This window comes from Sorex araneus, chromosome 7, assembly GCF_027595985.1.
Source record: "Sorex araneus isolate mSorAra2 chromosome 7, mSorAra2.pri, whole genome shotgun sequence".
NCBI classification, from domain to species: domain Eukaryota; kingdom Metazoa; phylum Chordata; class Mammalia; order Eulipotyphla; family Soricidae; genus Sorex; species Sorex araneus.
In genome coordinates, this window is record NC_073308.1 from 73,803,692 (window position 1) to 73,828,564 (window position 24,873).

The 24,873-nt window shown below is 38.7% G+C and overlaps 1 protein-coding gene across 6 annotated transcripts in view; it reads left to right on the top strand.

The window, feature by feature from the left end:
• LOC129406491 (uncharacterized) overlaps positions 1–24,873 on the top strand; it is a 341,367-nt gene that overhangs the window by 285,761 nt on the left and 30,733 nt on the right. For 5 of the 6 annotated variants that reach the window (XR_008631038.1, XR_008631037.1, XR_008631041.1 and 2 more), the window contains one exon: positions 10,831–10,989. The gene's annotated coding sequence lies outside the window, so the exon portion shown is untranslated. Of the gene's footprint in view, positions 1–10,830; positions 10,990–24,873 lie in introns of those variants that run through there. The other variant, XR_008631035.1, reaches the window with a different exon arrangement.

Sequence of the window (24,873 nt, forward strand, 5' to 3'; positions counted from 1 at the left end):
AACAAGTCTTACAATGGAGACTTTACTGGTGCCTGCTCGAGCAAATTGATGAGCAAGTGGATGACAGTGACCGTGATTCATTTCTAAAAATAAATTTATCTGCATGGCATAGAACATTGTTGAAAATTTGCAAAATGTAACTCTTGCCAAATGAACAAAGTAGCATGATAGTGCAGATATTGAAAAATGTCAAACAGTAACGGAAATACTTTCTAATGTGTTATGACTGCAGTGATAACAAGCATTCATCCACCCCAACATGGGGCTTAAGACACTCAGAGGACAAGTGTGATGGCAGCTGCTATCTAAAGCAGATTAAAGTGAAATGATGGGCTTTAAAATTTCTTTCTTTTGTCTTATACATTAATTTAGAAACACAGATGATTTTAGCAAATTGCTGATTCAGGTCTTTCAGATCTTTCTTGATTAGCCATGACCTTTGGCCACTGATAAAATATCAATTTCAAAAAGCCCTAGAAAATATCCAAAACAGACAATGGTCAACCATCTATAATATGGCGCTCTTCTTTTTGCGATGAATAAAAATGAAATGGAAGAACTTGTCAATTAACTATTGGAGACCCCATACTGATGAGTAATAAAATATCTCTGCAAACTGAGATCAATAAAGAAAATGAAGCCCAAATGTTTCAGTTGCTAATCAGTCAATAGCTATGAATTGGGGCGTGTTGACTATATTCCAGAATCCAAGCTCACTGCGTTCAATGGATTACCTCATTAACTCCCCAAACAGTGCTATTGGGAATGCCGCTCCCCAGCAGGACTAAGACTTCAACTACTCAATACCATGCTCAAGGCCACAGAGCCAGTGAGATGCAGTGCCAGGATTAATATCCAGCCCTGCAAGTTCCCAGTTGGACATTCAGACCCACTTGTCTCTGCCACCTTCTAGCATGCGTGCAGGTTCCTTGTGGAGGGGCTGGGCTGTCTTCTTCCATGTCTCATGAAGTTGGTTTGTAACACTGCGGCCAAATGTACCGTGGCCTTGTTCTCATAGTTTTCTAGACTACGGGCTTCTGAGAAAACTCTATAACTTTAACACCTCTTATGTACTCTGTGATGACTAATTTTCCAGAGACAAACGATTAAAAGGCCTACGGATCCCTAGTCATCTCTCAGATTACAAAGCAGTATAAGGTAGAGAAAAGACACACACCAGACATGAGAAACAAACAAAAAACCAAAGGGAATTAAATACAAATAAAGAAAAAAAGCTGACCAAAACACATTTTTGCATATTTTTTTCATAACAAAAACTCAGGTGACTTATCATCAGAAGGGATAGAAACAAAATATATTCTAGGAAAATAATCCTATGCCGTGCTCTGGCCTTCATTCTTTTGACTTTTAGAGTCAACCCTCAGCTCCAGTGCACAAGCGTAGTTGAACTGTGAGGACATAGCAGCTCAAATGATGCAGAAAGCCCCTAGGAACTAAGGCTGCACACACAGCCTTTCTCCTATAATTAATTTTAAGTCAAAATCCCACATGAAAACAGCTCAGCAGGGCCCTTTCTATGCGTGCTCTATTTAAGAAAGTTTCATTGTAACATTAAAGAACCGTGCTGATGCACGACTGGGAAAATTAAAATATTTTTAATTTCAAAACATCTTTGCCTCTGTATTTAAATATAGGCTTTCCTCAAAAGCTTAGAGGTAAGAATTAACAGATGCAGTATTGGAGAAATTGTGTGCCATGTCACCTAATCACCAAGATCAGGACTTTTTTGTTAAGTTTTTAATTTTTTATTTTACCGAATCACCATGAGATAGAGCATTACAAAATTGCTCATGATTGCATTTCAGTCATACGATGTTCCAATACCCATCCCTCCACCAGTATAATTTCCCAGTACCAGTTTTCCCAATTTCCCTCCCACCCCTTCGAGCCACCCCCCACCCCAGCCTGCCTCCATGGCAGACACTTCTCTTCTCTCACTCTCATTCTCTTTTCCTCTCTCATTTTAGACATTATGGTTTGTGGTACAGATGCTGAAAGGTTATCATGTGTATCCTTTTATCTGCTTTCAAATCTTAGTTCTCGTCCAGCGTGATCACTTCCAACTAGTGTTGTCATAATGGACCCTCCTCAATCTTAACTACCCTCCATCTCCCACGGCATCTCCCATTGAAGGTCAGGTTTTAATATCAACGGCATTAACCAAATCAGGCTGAGTTTTCTCCCCCCAAATACCTGTCTTCGTTTTCCAATTCAGAAAATGCAATCTAATGTGTGTTTCCATGACAACTCTCTGGGTCCTGATCTCTGATTCCAAGATAGATAGACTTGAACTTTGCCAGAGCTTCTGCCCGGGCTGGTTCTGCGCTTTGGTTTACTCTCTTCTCCCCCGTGTGGGACCTACACACAGATGGCCCTGCGGTCACTCCGTCAAAGGTACCATCGTGTTCTCCATCACAACACAGGATGTGACATCCCTGCCAGCAACAGAAAGCTGTCGTGTTGTCCCTGATAGACGCATTTCTAAAAAGGAGAGATGCATTCACAGCGATTCCATGAACTTCCGAATTAGAACTAGTTTAAATATTCTGTTTAGCACCCCAGCTTCTTTGCACCCCATTTACACCGAGACACAAACCTTGCTTTCTGTGAAGTTGGGGATGGTAATTGAAAGACGGTGGCTAGCAAGAGGAGCATGGAAGGAAAAGCTCCAAGCCCAGAGAGCTATAACGGGAGGGGCGAGGTCTCCCCCCAAAGTGCCCGGCCAAGCTCTCCCCCAGGTCCAGCAGTCTGGCCACAACTCGAAGACCCTTGACTAACGTTGCATCGACCTTGAGATCACATGATGCGGGCAATGAACGTTTGAAAACACAATGTGTATAGCTGACCCATGCGAAGGTCTTTTGTAGTTTTTCACCTTGTCAACAAGTAAAAAAATGGATTGAGAATAGGATCGAAAGCTTTTTCAAGGCAAGGCTGGATGTTATTTGAATGTGCTACTTTCTGGAAGTAGTTCATTTCAAAAGACTTAAGAATGAAAATTTAAATAGGGATCAGAGTTTGCACTCATCTTTAAGTGGCATTTACTTATAAGAAACAAAGCTCTATCAATAGAGGATTTTCAGAGGAAATGTCAGTGTGTATGTATGTGAATATGTGTGCCATTTTTCTTGTTATAGAAGACATACATATAGACAATTATCTAGTACTACAACCAGGGAGATGGCTCACTACTTAGATTTAATATAGAGTCAATTCAAATGTCAACATATTAAATATACTAATAGTAAAAGTTCAAAAACTTGGTTGGGTGAATAAATAAAATAGGTCCTGCTTATTTACATATGCTTCATCTTGATACATTAAAACCAGTTTAAGAGAACACACATTATTGTATCCATTCTTTTTATTTGGAGGAAAGCTAGAATTGTATCTATGTATAAAAAATAATATGCTTAGGATGGACTGGAGCCATAACACAGCAGGTGGGGCATTTGCCTTGCACGTGGCCACCTGGATTCAATTCCTCCGTCCCTCTCAGGGAGCCTGAGAAGCCACCGAGGGTATCCCGCCCATGGCATATTCAATATGCCAAAGCCAGTAACAAGTCTCACAATGGAGACATTACTGGTGCCCGCTCGAGCAAATTGATGGACAATGAGAAGACAGTGCTACAGTGCTACAGGATAAGACACCAAAGAGAAAGGTACAGTGTATATTCATGATAACATTTATTTATTTAAACAAAATATGCATAAATCTGACAACTATATCTATAGTGAAAAAAGTCTGCTTACAAATATAGTACATTTATGTTTATTTAGTTTAATTTGTTTTGCTTTTATTTCTGTGCTCACTCACAAAAATACTATAACAAAATTCCCAATTAAAGACAAAATCCTATTAAACACTACATAAAGCATACTTTTAAGTTCCTTTTAAAGATAGATTTTAATGCCCACTGAAATGGTTTACTGTCACTAAAGTAATCTCAGCATCTGTCTCTCCTGAGTTAATGAAAAAAGAAGAGTGAATGCCATGCTGTCCCTTTAGTAAAGATGTAACAGAGAAAACAAGAACGCTTTGTAAAATAAGGAATAGATGGTATTATATGCTCATCCCATTGCTTCCGGTAATCAATAGCTTAAATCTTGAAGGCTTGTTCTGAGGTTTCAAATAGCTTCAGCAGGTTCATGAAGTTAATGTAACGTCTTGTTACACATGGTTTTGAAATCACTTTTACTTTTCAAGCACAGATGCTGCACAAGATGAACTGTGGATTATGTAAAGTACTATATGCGTACAATCAATTTTATTTATTTTTTGCTATGCCCAGCATTGTTCATGGTTGACTCTTGGCTCTGCACTCAGGGAGGGTCACTCCTGGCAAGGCTCTGGGGACTATATAGGACACCGGGGATCAAACCTGGGTTGGCTGTGTGCACGCCAAATGCCCTACCCACTGTACTATCACGCCTGTCCTCAACTTCATTTAAAATGTGAGTGTAGGCTGAGAACCACTTAAACACTTTTAAAATAAAATCATGTCTTCAAAAACTTTAGCATGATAAATATAAAAATGACCACAAAAATATCTAGAGGGAAGAAATTTATCAGTGATTATTTTGGTCCCTCAATTTTCTCAAATTTATATTCATAACTTTTACTTACTTTTAAAAATAGATCTCATATATTTCTTCTTTGAAAACTTGAACTAGCAAATAAAAGGTTACTTTTTAAAATCTCAAATTCAAACTGATTTACAAATTTGTTAAATTGCTTATTTAAGTTTTAGGTGCATGGAAAAGCTTTATATAACTCTATCAGGTTTTCACACTCCTTTTTGCTAACGTATCTTCAGGTGTTCAAATATGGCTTCTCAGGCAACATTCATTTTTAGTGAGACAGAACATCAATTTGAAGAACTTTAAAAATAACAAAAATGCTTGGACCCCCATCCCGCAGCCCCTATCCTGCTGCCCCCATCCCGCAGCCCCCATCCTGTGCACCCCATTCTGCAGAGCGCAGAACTCCTCCCAGACCGTGTGTGTGTGTGTGTGTGTGTGTGTGTGTGTGTGTGTGTGTGTGTGTGTGTGTGTGTGTGGGTTGTGGGCGGTGCTCAAAGGTCTGTGCTGTGGTAAAAGTGGACTTTAGGTCTCCACGTGCCCATCGAGCTGTCTCCAGTCCCTCACAAACACTTTTAAAACTCTATTCTGAGTATTAAGTTTATTAAAGCTTTGTCTCCTCTTTAAAAAAAATGTTTTGTTTATTTTGTTTTTAGGCCCAACCAGGAAACGGAGCTACTGGGTGATGTCCAGTGGTGCTGGGGGGTGGAGGAGGTGCATGTGGTACCTGGGATCGGATCAAGCCTGGGCCTCTGGCAGGGGAGACGTGTGCTCAGCGCTTCCAGCTCACTCGCCAGCCCAGCTTTTCTACTTTTTACTTATTTTTTATTTCCCCAGTTGTGCCATAGTCCAGAATAGACTCATTTATTTTGTAAAGTCGAACTGTTTTACTTAAAGAAATATACGGGAAGAGGAAAGGAGAGATAGGCGATCCAGAGAGAGTTTTCTCCCAGAGGAAGTGGTTGAAAGCATTCGTCTCGGGAGAGAGGGCTGAATCCCCCAAGTGGAGAGCGCCCGACCTTCGGGTTAAACAAACAACAGGGCAGTCCCGAAATATAGGATGCTTAAGAATTGTTAGGGCATCCACTTAGAAAATCCCAAGGCTCTAAGTAAATATACTTGAAATAATAAGTAAATATACTAAAGTGATAAGTTACAAATCTAATACACAAAAAGCAGTTGTATTTCTGCATGCAAACAATAATCTTCTGAAAGAGAAATCAGGGAAACTAAAACTGTTTACTGAAATCTCAAAGAAACATCTAATGCTATGTACATTACCATCTTGGTAATTTGGAATTATTATCACCTTTATTCATTCAAAAATAAACTAAAGGATGGAATTTGATACATTGTTGAGAGGCACTCAGCCTGGGAAGAACCTGTGTATATTATTATCACAATACTTTTTTTATTTGTTGGGAAGTTTCAATACTTGCAGTTGAACCAAAAATAATTCAATACCTAGGAATAAGTTGAGACAATTAATTGCACGTTATGGTCTGAGAGCACGAAGTCATTGGTAAAAGACACAATTACGGGGGGGCTGGAGCTATAGTATAGTGCATAGGGTGTTTGCCTTGCATGCAGTTGACCAAGGTTCTATCCCCAGCATTCCATATGGTCCCCTGAGCACAGCCAGAAGCAATTCCTGAGTGCAGAGCCACGAGAAACCCCTGAGCACCACAGGGTATGATAAGAAAGAAAGAAAGAAAGAAAGAAAGAAAGAAAGAAAGAAAGAAAGAAAGAAAGAAAGAAAGAAAGAAAGAAAGAAAGAAAGAAAGAAAGAAGAGAGAGAGAGAGAGAGAGAGAGAGAGAGAGGGAGGGAGGGAGGGAGGGAGGGAGGGAGGGAGGGAGGGAGGGAGGGAGGGAGGGAGGGAGGGAGGAAGGAAGGAAGGAAGGAAGGAAGGAAGGAAGGAAGGAAGGAAGGAAGGAAGGAAGGAAGGAAGGAAGGAAGGAAGGAAGGAAGGAAGGAAGGAGTACACTACAAAAGGACAAACTTGCAAACTTCCCTTCACATCCACAAGGGGAGAAGTTGGCATTGTTAATTGCAGTTATATGGTTATCTATTATTTAACAACCTGAATTTTGGTTTGCTCTTTCCAGCCTGAATCGTGTGGATGATCCAGTGCCTAGGGAATGGGTTTCCTAACCGCACCATGCTGTGCACATCTCATCAGCTACCTTTTATAATTCACCTGGGGTCACAGAAACGTGGCTGAGTCTGGTCTAGACCAGTGTTTCCCAGCCTTTCTCACACCCCTTGCTTGTGTGGCTTCTGTTCTACCAGTTGACTCCCGAGTCTCATGCTATGGATCTTCCTTTACGCGATTTCCCCCTGTGTCCCCACCGCAGACCTTCTGGAAACCTCAGGAGCCCCATGGTCCGCAGCTGAGAAACGTTGGGCTGGAGCATTTGACTTTGTCTTCCTCGCTCACTGTAAGATCTGATCTGTGAATTAAAATTATGCATTCATTTCGGAAATTCAGTACTCAAGTACACAACTTTAAAAAATAAATTCTTTATTTCACTGTTTTTTTTCAAGTTACCTATAGAGTTGCTCATACAATCGTCTGATTCCACTACTTGCTACTTTTGTTTTCTGCCTCTGAAGCAATGCTCAGGGGACCAAGAGGGCTCCTGGCCACTAGTAACAGGAAGACAGTTCAATGCTTAGGCTCTTCCTTAATATGGTGCCGTGTGTTCTGCCAGAGGGGCTGTGGGCCACCAACTTTACAGCCTGGCATACTTTCGAGACCAGTGGCTTGGGGGAAAATACTTTGCACACACAGGGCATGCACTTACGTCATTGGCATTATTTCTCAGCCATGGTTTTTTCTTTGAAAATTTACAAAAAAAAATAGAAAAGCAATATTGCTAAAATGTTTATATTTTTACATTCTTATTAAATCTTAATTCAATTTAAGTTTGTTTAAAATTCAAAACTGCAACTTCATTGGAATGAATGAACATTGTGACTATAATATCACAGGTCTATATGTTAGAGGGAGAAAGACAAAAGGCACCTTTGCAGGTGGAAAACTTGAAAGTGAAGAGAAAAAATATCATAAAGTCCTGCTAACATAAAGAAGAGCAAAAATAAAAAAAAGCAATCTAGTTTAGTGATAGATTTCATTTTTGTCACAAAAACTGTGAAACTTTAGAACAGTACAGGATGATAAAATATAAAATTATGGATGAAATAAAGAGTTATTGACCTTCTGTGTCAGAAATCCTAATAGGACTGGTCCTGTCCAATCTCAGAGAAAAGGTGCAGGGAGTAGATTAGAAATAGCAAAGCAACTTGGTCCTGTTGACCCCAGGATTAAATTCAATATCACTTAGAACAGGACCTAAATGCTTTATTCAACTAGGGTTTGAATTCTCCAAGGCATATTTTCGAGACGTTAAAAAAAAAGAATGGAGAAAGTAGCCCAGGAAATAATAAGATAAAGCTAAGAGCAAGTTAGGCTAGATGGAAAAAAAATACATCATCCAAAGGATGAGAAAACAAAAAAAAAATAGACAAGAAGTGTAAAAGGCCTGTCAGTCACCTGGGAATACTCATTCCCATGCATATTACTTACTTTTAAGTGAGAAAATTGTTCCTCTGCTTTTTCTCTTCTCCCAGCGAGTTATTCTCTTAGTGGTCATCACATATTAATGCTGGCAATAATTAAATTCTATATTAAACCAGAATGTATGCTCTTTCCCTGAAGAATGAATGCGGGTTTGTAATAATTCTTATTGGATCATAAAGCTCTTCCTTAGGAAACAGAATATAGAAATTATTCCCTAAAGCCTATCCAAAGGAAAAATCTCACAACTTTTATTAAGTTGTTAAATAAAACAGTAGGTAGAATTGGGAAACTCAGTAAATGAAATAAAGAAATTTAGAAATGTATGAGTGTTCACTTTCCTTTGTGGGTGAAATTGCATTAGTATGTATACTGAGGCCTGGCTTAGCTGATACCTACCAAAAAGAGTCTCTGAACTGTAGTGGCCAGTAACTAGTTCTGTATGCCAGAGACAGTCGCGGCAAGCTGCTCAGAGACCCACAACCAGAAATGTACTTGCTATGTCAGTAATGTTAAATATAAACCCTAATAAAGTCAGATTATCAAATTCATCAAGGACTCGTTGGTAAGAAATATAGAGTTAAGTGGTCTTTTACAAGTCAGCTAAGTAAGCAATTAGTTTCACTTGATTATCTGTTTACTATTTCTTAGAACTAAAGAAACTTTTCTACTTTAGAACACAAAAAATATGAAAACCCTTGTTTACATCTTTTATTTACATGCTTTAACACTCAGGCTCAACAGTGTCCAACTTCAGAAATGGTCATAATTATCTGTCAAAACCAATTTTGTCCTCTATATTATATTAAAATATTTCTTGTGTACTCGTCATTCAGTGTTGGGTAAAGCTTATATATTTTTTCAACACTTGATTCTCATTAGGAAACTAGGAAACATAAGCACACAAGTCAAGAATTGAAATTTTATAGTCATTTCTTTAAACTATGAATGTTGCACTTGATGACTGCCTAAGAAATGTGATTGCAAAAAGCTGTGATTATAGGGACCAAGTAGTAGTTCTCCATATAATAGTATAGGTTATCACACTAGTTGTCTTCCTTATATAATGATATCCCTTGAATTGTGACGCGTGTTTTTGCACACCTGGAGATGTTCAGGGTTTACTCCTGACTCTGTGCTCAGAGGTCACTTATGGCAGTGCTCAGGGAACCGTATGTGGTGCCAGGGATTAAACCAGAGTAGGCCGTATGCAAGACAAGGACTTTCACCTCGTAATATGTCTTAGACTTGATAACTCTCAATTTATAGGAATATTTGCTAATCGGAACACACCATTATATACCATGCCATTAGATCACATACTATGCTAAAATTATTCCATCTCGAAGCACTATTTTTAAGCATATAACTGTCTTATTGAACTGGAATTATTGGCATCCAGTTCACAGAAAAATAAACTGAGCCCAGGAGGCACACAGCCTATGGAAAATATACATATCTTATTTTCTTAAGCTCTTTTTAAGGAAGAACTTCAACTGCAGCAGAACTTTAGAATCATAATTATAGCTGGATAACTCATATCAGTGTTATCCCTGGAATAAAGCAGAAATGCTGCAGTTTTGTCACCACTGACATAAATAACCCCAGCTCTCATAATCGCCATCACCAGGGTTAAGATACCATTAACATCTTCTGTAAAAACACTGTAAACTGAGCTCATTTTTTAATGTAGACATAAGGGAACTGGACATTCCATTAAATATTTTTTTTCCAAGAGTCAATTTGAATGAATGTTAAAAACCCATTCCCTTTATTTTTGTTTCTTTCTTTTTTTTAAATTTTTTTAAAAAAATTTATTAAATCATCATGAGATAGTTACAAGCTTTCATGTTTGGGTTACAATCTCACAATGATCAAACACCCATCCCTCCAAACCCATTCCCTTTAGTTAGTGTTATAGTATCTCTTTAATAAATAATTTTTAAAAGTTTATTATTTTTAAAGTAGTGTGTTTACAATAGAGTTGACATTGACTGTCTTGGTGTACATAATTACCTCATGACCACCAAAGAGTTCAAATTCCCCCTTTGCCACTGCACCTCCTCAATCATCTCTTCCCCAGAATCTGGTCCAAACTACTCTTTTAGAAAATTCAGTGAGTTATTTAAAAAATATATTGAATACTGTGAGATACACCATTTCAAGGTTGTTCATGGTTGGTTTCATTTGAATAATATTTCAACTTCCATCTTTTCACCATTATATTATGTTTTCCACCACCAATGTCCCCAGTTTCCTTTCCTCCAGGTGCCCTGCCCACCTGCCCCTGTGACAGGCACTTCCAGGCATCTCTGTCTCTGTCTCTGTCTCTGTCTCTGTCTCTGTCTCTCTCTCTCTCTCTCTCTCTCTCTTCCCTCCCTCTTTGTCTTTCTTTCATTCTTTTCTGGCATTATGGTTTGTAATAGAGATGCTGAAAGGTTATCGTGTGTATCCCTTTCCCTACTTTTAACAATCGGTTCATGTCCAGAGTGATCATTTCCAACTGCTGTTGTCATACTGGCCCCTTCTCTATCCCACTGCCCATGCCCTCCACACAGTAAGTTCTATTTTAAAAATAACAAGAGTACAGACTTCTTTTCACTCACTACTGCCATTAGGTTTGAGAAGTATTTTTTAATATCTTTTAGGTCACCTCTGGAAAGATTCTTCATAATATGCAAAAACTTGAAATGTGGATGACCTTATTAGACAATAAGACTAGATTCACATCATCAAGACTGTTACGTGTAATCTGTGGCTTCCTGTGGGTGCATGGATATTTTCAAATTAGCATCAACATATGCAAGGTAGGTTTCACATAAGTTCTGCTTATGCATTTCTCTTTATCCAGAAGGACTTTCCTGAGAATTGAATTACTTACCTCAATTAGAAAACCTTTGTGAAGGATTTGAAGTGTCCTGTTCTAAAGCTTCAGTTTGGAAAAAAGACATTTGTGGTCACTGGGCAAATCTTTCCAAACTGAGAAAAAGTTCAAGAATGCTGCTGTGACCAAAAGCTCGGGAAAGGAGACTGAAGAGTTAAGAATGCGGGCAAGCTGCAGGCCAGGCTCCATCCAGACACTTCCTAGGGGCCTCTGGGCACCTCCGGGTATGAGATCTGATCACAGAGGCCGGAGTAAGCCCTGAGCTCAGTCATGTCTAGCCCACCCCACACCCCACCCCTCACAAAGCTAGGAAGGTTAATTGTTTCATAGATGATCCTGAGGTAAATATAACAAAAATATTCTTCACCTTATGGGAACTGAAATATAAATGCTCATTTATATTTATTTATACTCTTGCCCGCAAGCCTTGCTATCTTCCCCGGGGCCCCTTGGAGGGGATGGGCTCCAGCTTCCCTCCCCACCCCGAGCAGAGCTCCTGGCAGCCGAAGACCACCAGAACCTAGCTACAGCCATGCTGGAGGCGCCTCTCTACACGTTCGGACAGGCCTCATGCATGAAGGTACCGGCAGAGGAACCCAGGTGTGTGTGATCCCATCAACGGCCAACATCCAGAGAGAGACTTAAAAGCAAGCTCTCAGAAGTGCGAGGCCGCAAAGCAGCCATGCGATATCTTTAGCCTACTTCTCCATTTGGGGGAAACTGACAATCTTCTGAGAGTTTCCTGCCCCCATGGGACAGCCTTGCAAGCTCCCCATGGTGTATTCATATGCAAAATCCAGTAACAAGCTGAATCTCATTCCCCTGACCCTAGAGAGCCCCCAGTGCAACATCGTTAGGAGGGCCAAGTTGAGATAGACTTCTAAGATCTCAGGAAAAGGATGAAATGAGATGTTACTGAGCCCGCCTGAGAAATCGGTGATTAACGGGATATTGTGTTTGTGATTGATTGATTTTTTTTACATAGACTTTAAAAATAGTATCAGGGCAAATAACAACATTTTGGGGGAGTGTCAGAGAACTCGGATGTATTCCGACACAGAATGTGCAGGCGTATTCCTTGGGTACCATTTTTCATTTGGTCCCGGGCACCTCATGGTTCCCAGGGCATTACCAGCCCCAGAGGGCCCAAGCAGCACCTTGCTGGCCCAGTAAACCCCAGCTTCAAAGCTCCCTGTCAAATGGTGGGGGTCTTGAGTGGCAAATGCTGCTCGCCATTCGGGATAAAGTCAATTATAGGTGGAGAGGGAAGGAGAGCACAAGAGTTGGAGAAGACGGCACAGCGTTGCTCTGATGGTCGGGACCCACCCTCCAGAGCTAGATCAGATGTTCCATCAACAGTTAGACAGAAGTTCTGGCTCGGAAAATTGGGACTAAATGCCTTGTGTGGACTAACGAGATCTCACCTATTAAGTTTTGGCAAGTCAGGCCTGATGGCTGGATGTGATCATTGGTTCTGCACCTTAGAAGACGCATGTTAGCTCCTCATTCAGGGGAGCACTTCCCAGAAAATCTGGATTTGTGAAGAGAAAAGTTGAAGGAGAGGAAGCTGATGTGGAAGAAGTTGATGTATTGTAACAGTATCCTACTGCTTAAAAGCTTACATCTCCTTCTAGGCGTTCCTCTCACTTTTTCACGGTTCTATAGAATTGAAACTTTCCCAAAATGTCTCTCTGGTTTGTCTCTTACATTAGAAGGTGGGCTTTCCCAAGTGTGGAAACTACATTTACAATTCTTATTCTTCTACTTATTATTCATGCCTTATAGTTTTCTACTTTTAAAATAGAAGCATGCATTGTTGCCAATGATGCATACACATAAAATATTAATCAGACTATGATGAAAGGAAATAAACAACTAAGTGGAGTAAGATTTTGACCAACAAAATACATTTACTTAGAAAAAATATATTTATAGATACTGAACAGCATATAAACTACATTCTATACATTCTATATGGCAATATAGATCATTATGATCTGAATTTAAGATTTTTGTGGTGTGTTATCATATACTTATGCATTATCAACAAGTTGAAAATCATGAAAATTGTCTTGGAAATTGCAATGTATTAATTCAAGTTTTTTCATCAATATGCTAATACATTACCTCTTTCAGAAAACATTAAGAAATTATTTCAAAAACAAATCTCATATTGATAACATGTTTAGGAAATATTTACTAGCATATATTGCTATTTTGGGTCAGGAAAACTGAAGATAGTTTTTACTTTTAAAAACTGCTGAACGGTATAAATTGAACTTATGCAAAGACATATGACTTGCTGAGTTTAATGGACTTTGTATTGAAAACCACGTGAGACAAATAGAGTTTACAGCTCACTTGAAATTATATAATTTCCTGTGATATTGACAATCACAACTAAAATGTAGCTAAGAAGATGTAGCAGGAAAAAAATTGTGATACAATGCTATATTTAGTTATTGGTAATATTATTAATACTTTTATATGTACAACAAAGTTAAACACAGAAGAAAACACTTTCCAAACTAGAGCATTTAAAAAAATCTTGAATGTTTATATCATAAAACATAATGTAGCCCTCAGGTACGCAGTGCCCAGGCTAGACCTCTCGGGTCTTCTCAGTCCAGGTGGGTAGCCTCCTCCCTCCCCATCCCGCCAGAAGCCCCCACAGTGTCCACCTTATCAACTCATTGGCCCGGCCCATAGATCCTAAAGGCGTGGGCCACGCCCATGTCTACATACTAGGCCACACGATGCTCCCCAATTTCTCAGTACTGAAGGCACAGGATAAACCAGGCTCTTGTCTCATTGGGAACTGAAATGAGAAGTCTGGACATTGTAGCTCACACTACAGAAGGAACACATTGTTGTATTTCATCAACAAACCAGCCTTGGTATTCAATATGTAAATGACCCATTTTTATTTTATGTTATGAAAGGGGAGAAAGATACACATCGCGTGCCAATATTTAATGGACTTCCAGAAAGAATGAATCACCAGATATTTAACAGGAAGCCCATACTAAGGCTTGCTGAACTCTTAATGAAATGCTCGCAAATACAAAGGAACATTTTTGGCTGGGATATCTGACACCACTTGACCCCACAAACACTGAGGAGGTGACCCTGGTGGCCCTCAGCAAAGTTGGATTTGGCAGCATCCTCTGACGTGGTCTATTGACCAAACCATCTGGCCGTCCTGGTACCACTCGGAGTGACTCCAGGGCTCTCAGGCCCCAGTGACCCTGCCTACAAGCCTCCTGCTCAAAAACATGAATATTCTAATGCTTATTCCTCAAGGATGATTTCTCAATTATTATAAAGACATATTGCTTCCTTCATTGTCATCATCATCATCAGCTACATATCTAAGGAATGTAGTTTCAATTTGTAGTGTGTTTATTGCCTTTTTTTTCACCTTCTTAAAATACTTTGACATTTGGCAGCATGGTCAAATCAATATTTTGTTTGTTATTTCAAACTGAGATTTTAAAATGCAGAAATATTTGTTTAGTGCTAACATGACTGGAGAAAGAATCAAACATAAAACTGCACATTCATTCTCTTTCAAGTCTTAGCTCAGGATCCAGCTTCCACACTACAATCACGTTGCTAAATTTGTGCTGAAATAGACGATGGTTCATAAAACATTAGCTCATAGATTGAATTATATGGGAAAAGAAGATTACTCGAATGATACAAATATGAGAAAGTCTATAGAATGCCTCGACTACTCTTGGCAAAAATGTGGACTTTTAAGAAGTTACCTAATCTCATTGTGTTGCCAATATTTCCAACTGTGAAATGAATTTACCTATTTCTAACTGCGAAACAAATTTCCTTGAGAACAGGATTATCCCATTTATTTTAATTGCTTTGAGATAGGCCAACAAGATGCACTATAGAAAAAGATGCATTATCTTTGCAAGAGATGCTATCTTTTGTTCTTAAACACTGAAAAAGCATAGCTTACTACAGTGTATAATGTCTTCAGAATGTACCTTGATGATGCAAATCAGAATAAGAAGAGGAAGGGATATTATTAAAAGTGCTCAAGAATATTACAAGGAAGAAACATTAAAAATGCATTGAAATACAAATGCATCTTTTCTTTTCCATTGTCTCCTGGAATATTACTTAACATAGATTGGATTATTAGTACAGCTAAAAAGAAAAATAGATACAAATAAACCATTATTAATTTTATTTTATGACTTACTAGTAATGCAAGTGCAGAACAGATGAATAACTCAAAAATAAAAATGTTTATAAAATTTCATATGTCCCAGTGTAATTTAAATGGAGTGATGGTTCTATATGGAAATTTATTGTTTCCTGGCCATTTGTTTCCCTTTCACCCTGCTGTACACGCACACTTTCTAGTGGACAAAAAAGTAGTTAAGTTACCTATGTTGTCAATAGGGAAAAATCTGCAAAGATTTAACTTATTCTATTAAAAAATAAGGAAAGTTGGAAATAAGTAAGCTTCCCTAGTGAAAAGAAATCTTATCACACTCATTGCCTTAAAAGGACAGATAAGAGAGGTCTATTTTCTCTCTCCACAGATAAGTGCACTTTTGATGATTCAAGGGTGAAAACTCTAGTTTGATAACAAAAACTACCATATATGGGAATTCCAGTAGGTGTCTGGGACTTGCTTTGTTAATACAAAAGTAGCTATAATATCAGAGGAGTTTCTGATCAAGCACCAAACAATAAATTTTCCAAATTATAAAAAATATGATGTTTAGAGTGATTATCAGTAGATTTAGCATCTAGCTTGCCACCCACTAGTGATACAACTTTTGACAACAATTTTTAAAAAGCATCTGCCTATTTCCTCACTTTTAAAATTATAAAATAAATATCTCCTATACTGTCATTCAAATAAAATCTGTTAGCACCTGTAAGCTATTTATCACAATACCCATAGGTTAAGAGAATTATCTGAACATTTATAGATTATAATTAGCTTCAAAGTAGATTAACTTCTTTCATATATATATATATACTTTAAAATATCCTTATATCATTAAATTCATCAGTCTCAATGTGTGGCTTCTATTCAAAACATTTTATGTGAGAAATACAGGTAGCTGCCTCAAGGATTTAATGTCAAGGAGATGTGAAGATTGTGATTATCTAACATCTACCAATCTTCCACACACATATGCATATATATTTCCATATATATTTAAAAAGTTCTTTTGTCAATTTTTCAATTGTAACAATTCATGTTGGGCATTTTTTTCTAGAAATTTTTTTTTGTCTGATCAAATGAAAATATCTCAGAAAAAGTAGACAGTACTGAATGATCAGGAAGTGACCGTTCCGGAGAGGCTGTGCCTCATGTATTCAAGACCTGGAGTTTGGTCCCTCAATCTGTGGGGAGAAAGGGAAAAGAAAAGAAAAAGATAACAAAATATTGAAATACTAGAAAGCATGCTTAGGGTAAATAAAGGCCAACTTTGCCCGCATCTGTACTAGAATGACGCAATTGGCTTTGCTTTATCCGGAGAGATCATCATGTTTGCCCTCTTGCCTTGCTCTTGGAAACCAGTTCCAGGAGCGCTAGATCAGACTCATCCAAGTACTTGCATCTCTGTGGTAGGGAGGGTGAGGTGGCTCGAGGACACCTACTGGAGGCGCCAATGAGAAAATAAGGCATCCACTCAGCGGGGTGCTGTGGGTGAGAAATCAGCAGGCCAATGAGCCCATCAGCGCGGGGTGTGGAACTGAGCAGGGGCAGTCAGGCACAGCCACTGAAGTTGGCTTCCTGTGACAAGTCAGGCTCAGAACAGGTGTGTGCGAAGTGTCTTGCAACCAACTCTCAGAACCCGACTTGTGCGAAACTGTGGACAGGACTGCGGGACAGGGCGGTGTGGTGAAGAAACCTTGCCTGAAGAGGCAGAAACGGCCACCGGTGCTGAGCACTGGCCACCAGCACTGAGAGAACTCAGCCACGGCTTCTTTACAGGGAAGTCACTGGTTTAGCTTTGAATCGTGAAGGCATCCGTTGAGAGAAAACAAAATCAGTTCTCTGGACTTCTACTGGAACACATTATTTTCAACATTCAAATAGAAATAGAATGAAACATAGACTTAAGCCAGTTGTGAACGAGCGTATGCATGCACACGTTTACTCCCTCGTTAGATTTAAGGTGAGACGTCAAGCCGGAAACAGCTGGACTGAAATGTGCCACGAAAGACCTGATGAAGCTTCTGCAGTAGCTTTCTCACTTCAGAGGGAGAACGGCCTCTTAAAGAAAAATTCCAAGGAGGAAACAAGAGATTCTATAACTTCTCTGGCAAAGCTTATGGCATGATGATGCCCAGGGTGTTTGGTGCAGGAAGAGAAGGTGTTAGTGAGACTCAGGCCACACTTCACGTGGCTCAGTGTGGTCACACATGGTCAGTTTTTTTCTTTTTATTTTTTTATTTATTTTTTTTTATTTTACTTCTTTTTTTTTCCATAGTTAGAGACTTTATTATTCTTCCTTCTACCAAACCTGCTCAAAACCACAGTCCCTAGAAACTACTCTTTTACTGTGATTTTGAAGTCTTGATATTCTAAAAAATAGCTACACAATGCAATATTTTCTTTCTTCCCCGGCTTGTTTCAGTTAGCATAATATCTTCCAGTTCATCTATGTAGCTGAAAATGAAAGTGTGTCTTTCTTTTTTTTTTTTAAATTTTTTCGTTCTTTATTGTCTTTTTTTTTTTGAGGGTACAGTTACAGATTTATACATTTTTGTGCTCATGTTTCTCCCTTACAAAGTTTGATAACCCATCCCTTCACCAGTGCCCATTCTCCACCACCAGTAAGCCCAACATCCCTCCCCCCTCCCCAGTCCTGTCTCCCCCCCACCGCACACTGCCACTATGGCAGGATATTCCCTTTTGTTCTCTCTCTCTGATTAGGTGTTGTGGTTTGCAATAAAGGTGTTGAGTGGCCATTGTGTTCAGTCTCTAGTCTATATTGGGCCCGCATCATCTTTCCCCCACATGACCTCCAACCACATTTACTTGGTGTTCCCTTCTCTGAGTTGCCCAGAATGAGAGACCAGCCTCCAAGCCAACACATGGTCAGTTTGATTACTAGACCGTGTAATGATAGTAATGGATTATTATTTCAATAAATTAGGACTCTGAGTCTATTCTTAGTTTACTAAGTCAGGGCGGAATGATAGCACAGCAGTAGGGCATTTGCCTTGCACACGGCACAATTCCTCCACCCCTCTCGGAGAGCCCGGCAAGCTACCGAGAGTATCCTGCCCGAACGGCAGAGCTTGGCAAGCTACCCGTGGTGTATTCAATATGCTAAAAACAGTAACAACAAGTCTCACAATGGAAACGTTACTGGTGCCTGCTCGAGCAAATCGATGAGCAACGGGATGACAGTGATACAGTGGCAGTGATACCAACTAAGTCAATGATGGACAAATATTTCATTTCAAAATACCACTCAACTAAATATCTATTGATTCTGAGAAGGAAAATGAATAATGACCCAGTGTTGTAAATGAACCAACATCTTTACTCCAGTGATTAAATTTATTGTCATCTTCAAAGGGAAAAGTAAAATTGTATGCTCCCAGGTAGGAAGAAACAAGTGTCGTTTATAATTGCTGTTTTGTTCCTGCCAAAGATGCTGAACCTGAATCAGATCATGCAGAATCATAAAGCACGCCTGCTCTGACTGGAGTTCCAGAGAATAACTGCCCTAAGGTATTAAAGCAATATCAAACTTGTGCAATTAAGAAAGACTGAGAACATTCTTTATAATATGAGACTAAGAGACCTGAGTGACCAGGTAATCGGAGGGAGGACTTCAGTCTAAACCTATTGGAAGGTATCATTGGGGCAGTGATCGACACTGGCTTCAAGTATGGGAATTTGATGTCATTCATCTGTCATATAAATTTATCACAACTTGATGGCTTTGCTGCAATTATGTCAAAGAGTTTATCAATATTTAGGAAATAACTACTCAATGATTTGGGAGACTAGATAAGACAATGACAACTTGTTATCAAATGATAATGACTTGATCTTTGTTGGGATATTATAGCCTAAGGGGTGAAGCATGCAGAAAATGATTATATGGATCAGAAAATAAGATGTAAGAATTTTGAATGTGTATACACAATTATCTATATATATCTATTCTTTCTGAGAAATTTAGACTGCATAACTCTTAGAGGTTAACAACTTAAAAATTAATAATCAACATACTATAGAGCTCATGGATTCAACTTCTGAACATTGTCGCCTGTAGTCCTCTTCATTTGATTGGAAAGACTGTAATGCTTCCAGAGGGTGACGAAAATAGAGAAAGGCCAGCTCAGAAGGGCTGGGAAATGCCAAAAAAAGCTGGAGCTCAATCCGTAGCCATGCTATTTAGTCTGTTGTGAATAAATCACCCATATGTAGTACAATAGCCATGACACAAAGTAAATAAAGATAGATACTTATTTTTCTAAAGAGTACTGTCATAGAGTTAATAAATAGACTGATGTGAAGGGATTTTACTAGCACAATTACATATTTGCCATGATATGGATAAGGACAGAAGAAATGACAAAACTACATTTTAAGTTTCCATTGTAACTTAGACTGCCAATATTTTTATGCAAACTTTTATATTTCATGAGTTGGAAGAAATAAGAATTTGAATACTACATTCACCAATTTCTTAATGAAATTTTAGAGGTCAGGTTTCCAAACTGTTTTTGCAAATTCTTTCAGAATGAGACCTTGTAAAAAAGTCATTGAACCCATAAATTTTTATATGTTGAAAGGTTCTCCAAAGTCATGTCCCTAGCGCAATCAACAGAGGAACTTCAGAAGCAACTAGAAGAATGAGGAAAAACGTTCACCCAGTCAGCTTTGCAATAGGACTTGGGTTGATCAAATCAGCTGAGCTCCGTACCTGAAACTGAGCTCAAATCTTTCAGGAAGGGGATTTTCCTGTTCTTGGAAAACATTACTTCCTTTCTAGAAAAATCGTGGTCAAAAAGCCCATAATTTGTTATCCAAGAAAAAGGTGGCCAGAAAGTCTCATACAGATGCTGCAGGCTTCTGGACAGAACATTTTTGCCTGTCAGTGCCAATTGAAGTCTCTACCTTAACATAGAAAATCTGTTACAAGTAAAAGAACTAGCAATCATTTGACACCGTTTTATTCTGAGTTTTGGTAAACAACAAGGACTATAAATATACCCAAATAATCAGCAAGAAGGATATTGGGTCTGCTGAAATGAAGTCATTCAGAATCTACCTCAAGTTACCACATAATTAGCAGTTCAACTCAGAAAACAATGATTTCAAAGTATGAGTCACTTAACAAATGACACCTGCAAGTACAAGGCAAAGTTAAACGTGATAGAATAAAATCCATTAAAGTGTAAGGATTTTCTCCAACATTTGTGTTCAAATGGCATTAGGGGTGAACATGTGCGTTGCCCCAGTTGTAGCTGGGTTGCTGGAAGTCACAGCAGAAGATAGAGTTGAGATGAAATGAGCCTTTTCCTGATTTCTATACATATCTTTGGAAATATGAATGAGGAAGCACTTTTGCTATTTACAGGGCAAAGCTTAAGCTCCCCTCTGGACCTTAATTTTCTTGGCAAGAAATGGTAGGTGCTTAATAGAACTCTAGCACTATGGAGCCGCTAAAAGAAAAGCTCACTTTCTTTCCAGCTCAGGGATTTTTGTGTGTTAGCTTTTCCAAATATATCCTTGATCTCTTCTAATTGTGTAGTGGCATATACTGTAGCCTTGTAAGGAATTATTAGGTCTCTCTGAACAGAGTGGAAGAGATACTTCCTGTCAGAGGTCCAAGATCAAATTATTATTTTAAGAATAAAATGAAAAATAGAGCTTAGATAATCTGATTTTTATTTCTACTTCTTTCATGTGTCATTGAGGTCAAACCAAGTATACTTCACAGTGCACCAATAGTGCTTAATCCTAATAGATCATAGTCAATATACAGTCTAATATAAAATATGCTCCAATTTTTCTTAAAAAAATTCTTGACATGGGGCGGGAGCAATAGCACAGAGGGTAGGGTGTTTGCCTTGCAGATGGCAAATCCGGGTTCGATTCCCAGCATCCTATATGCTCCCCTGAGCACTTCCAGGGATAGTTCCTGAGTACAGATCCAGGAGTGACCCCTGTATGTACATCCCCGGGTATGACCCAAAAAGCAAAAACAAACAAACAAAACAGAAAACCCTTGACATAATACTTTTGTATTGTGTATAAGTAGTTTTAGGAACACTAATGTAAGAGCCTGGAAAAATAGGACAGTGGGTGAGATCTTGTTTTTCATGACGGCAACCCAAGTTCCAATTCCATTGCTCCCTATGGTCCCGGGAGTGCTCCAGGTGTGATGCCTGAGTAGAGTCAGGAGTACTCCCTGAGCACACCTGGGTGTGGCCCCAAGCAAATGAAAAAAAAAAACCTTACATTAATTTTTTTAAGATACAACATTCATGCAAGGAAATTTGCCAAAAATTAAGATTATTATGAAAAAAACAATAATTTTAATGCAAGAACTTAAAGTACCACCTTTTAAAGTTGTTTACGAAACATAGTCATCAATTTTTATTTACTAAAAGTACACTAATACTGAAATTCTTTCTCAGTAAGAATCAATTTATGTTGACTTTACTCTTATTTTTAATGACTGAAGCAAAACAGAATAAATGGACTTTAATGTTGCAAGAAAAATGTCTTCTGTAAGGTCATTAACGTGGAGTTTAAAAGCTTGCATTTAATGTTGAAGGAATTTGTACTTTAATCTTGATAATTCTAATGACATTTTTTACATTTTAATATATAGGGTACATATTTTAATGTATTATGCTTTAAAACATGTTATCCTTTGCAGTATTTGAACTCTAAAATATGACTGGGACAGTTATTTTGGGACTAGATAAAAAATTTAGGTTTTTCAATTATATTGAAATTCTTTGGACATTAAAATTATCTAAATAAGGCCTAACATACTGACTCATCCATTTCTTTGCCTGACAACAGTTTAAATGATTTCCCAATAAAACACAGGAGGTAGATAGTCTTCTTGACTTTAGATTTGCTGCCTCACTTGTAGATTACCCCTATTTTTGAGTCCAAAACCATTTTATTGGAAATAAATAGGAAGTGGCAAATGGCCTCTTAAGGCAACCCTTTGGAAGCATATCTGTATGTGTATTGTCTGCAACTCCTAAATCAGTCCCTTACACATGAGTGAAAACATCTCAAAGAAAAGCAAGGGAGCACTGAACAAAGAGACCAACCCTGTAAGGCATCCCTGTTGGGCAGTATCCAGAATCTCTCTCCATGCCTGCTGGCTTCCATCCCTGACGATGGAAGGAATGAGATTGCAACCATAGCTAAATTCCAAGTAGCCTGACTGTCTACTCCATCCAACGGATATTGTGCATTGACACATTGCTCAGCACGAGACTCGCTCCTTTCTGAATCTCGACACAAATTTCTAGCCTCCATCCTCCACTCCAGTCCCCTTACAATCCTCTTTCCACTTATATGTTCTTGCACTTCTCTAGCCAAGTCCTTACTCTTCCTTTCTTTCTGCTATGCCCTAGAATCACCTATTTCTCCAAAAATTGCTTGCTCAAAATGAAATCTAGCTTTCTACTACGACCTTCGTTTCACAGAGTTTCCACAAAAGGAAGCTATCCTTTGACTATACCAAAATTAGCTGAGCGTTACCACACAACTGAGTTTCAAGCTTTGGGTATGAAATTTTTGTCCTTTAATCATATCAACCCTTATCGAAGACTGCAGTTAAGCAATATGATTTCTATTCTCTTTTAAATATAAAGAAAACAAACATGCAGGACTTTAGTGGTAGTGTCATGCCATTTGATTGTGTTACTCTATACCTTAAAAGGTGATTTATCTACCAATAATGGGATATTTACCTAGACTTATGAATAAATTATGAATAATTTTAGCTATGTGTCTACCTTCCATTGCTCTACCTAGAGAGCTGAGTTGTATTATTCAAACAAAGATTCTATGTTCCTTGAACCTTCTGCATCTACCTAAGAAACTCACTCAGACTCCATATTACTACACTTCTAAATGATTAAGTAAGGTTCTTTTAATCTTTTCTTTTTTGGTGGTGGTGGTGGGGGCATACCCTGCAATGCTCAGGGGTAACTCTTGGCTCTGTATTCAGAAATTACTCCTGGCAGTGCTCATGAGATAATATGGGCTTCTGTGGATGGAACCTGGGTCCACTGTATGCAAGGCAAGTACCTTACTGCTATACTCTTTCCCTGCCCCATAATTCAGTAAGTTTAGAAGACATAAATTTTTACTACTATTACTCTACATTCTATTTTCCTCCTTTTGGTCTGATGTACTCGCTGTACTTTGAAGTTCCTCTTGAATTTTTTTTAAAATTAAGACATCTATCATTTTCTTGTATTTTAATTGTACTCATCACATCTGTAGCACTATAGCACTGTCATCCCATCATTCATCAATTTGCTCTAGCAGGTATCAGTAATGTCTCCATTGTGAGACTTGTTGTCACTGTTTTTGGCATATTGAATACGCCACGGGTAGCTTGCCAGGCTTTGCCATATGGGCGGGATATTCTTGTAGCTTGCTGATTCTCCAAGAGACACAGAGGAATGGAACCCGGGTCGGCCAGTGCAAGGCAAACACCCTACCCACTGTGCTACTCATCATATCTAAACCTAAATAAATAAGCTAGGATTCTAGATATTTCAATATTTCTGCAGTTTTAATGATGAGATAATAGTAGCTATCCAACTATATCTAATAACACATCACTTTATACTTCCCAGTGCATCTAACTATCTACTCTGGCCTAGTCAGCTCATCTCAGTTCTCCCAACTATTTCAATTACAGTTTACTTAAAATTCTGTTTGTTTGGTTTTTTTTTGTTTTTGTTTTTTTTTTTTTTAGTTTCTACCTAGTTGTAAGGATAGGAAAGTTAGAACCGGGAGCAAAAGAAACTTAGAACTGGGAATTTTAGTTGCTACATGCAGCCACAAATTCTTTACCTGACCATTAAAACTTTCTTAAAACTTATTTAATGAAGTGGACGGGTGTATTTATCTCCTTCCTGATGTCATCACTCTATCCGTGCTCTGCGAGAAAATACATTCCTTCATCCTACATACCTCATCTTGACCTGAGCTCTCTTGCTTCTTTTACAAATTCTTCAGGTTGTTTTTCTAATATCATTTGAGCTTTAGTTATCTAAAGACAGTCATCAATATCAATAAAAATTTCCTGATCATATACTTATTAATTCGGAATCACTTGGGAGTGGAATTTTGTGCCTCATGGTACGAATGTCAGCTTTGGCTTAGCATGAAATGGGGAATCATTGAGGATTTTGAGCAGGAGAACTTGAAGAGAATCAATTTCCAGATCTTCATTTTCTGCTTGTATTTATCCTTTTCTAAATTTCTCTGCCTGTCAGCTAGTACAAGCCCTCAGTGGTAACCTTCCACCATCTCAGTAAATAAAGCCCTACGTTGTCCTTTCTCTCAGACTTAATTTGGTCCATTTCTCAAGAGGACCTTCAAACAAAAGGCAAGTTTTATATGCTGGGGCTAGAGAAACTCTGAGTTGTTATTCTGAAGACTCATGCATGTTAAAGAAGCAAGAGAGGCCCCCTGCCCGCCGCGGCTCGGGGCTTCTCCTGAAGCCCCTGCCTGGCACCTTTCCGCCGCCGCCGTCCGATCCTGACCAATCCCCACTCTGCTGCTTAGGGGCGTGTCCTCATC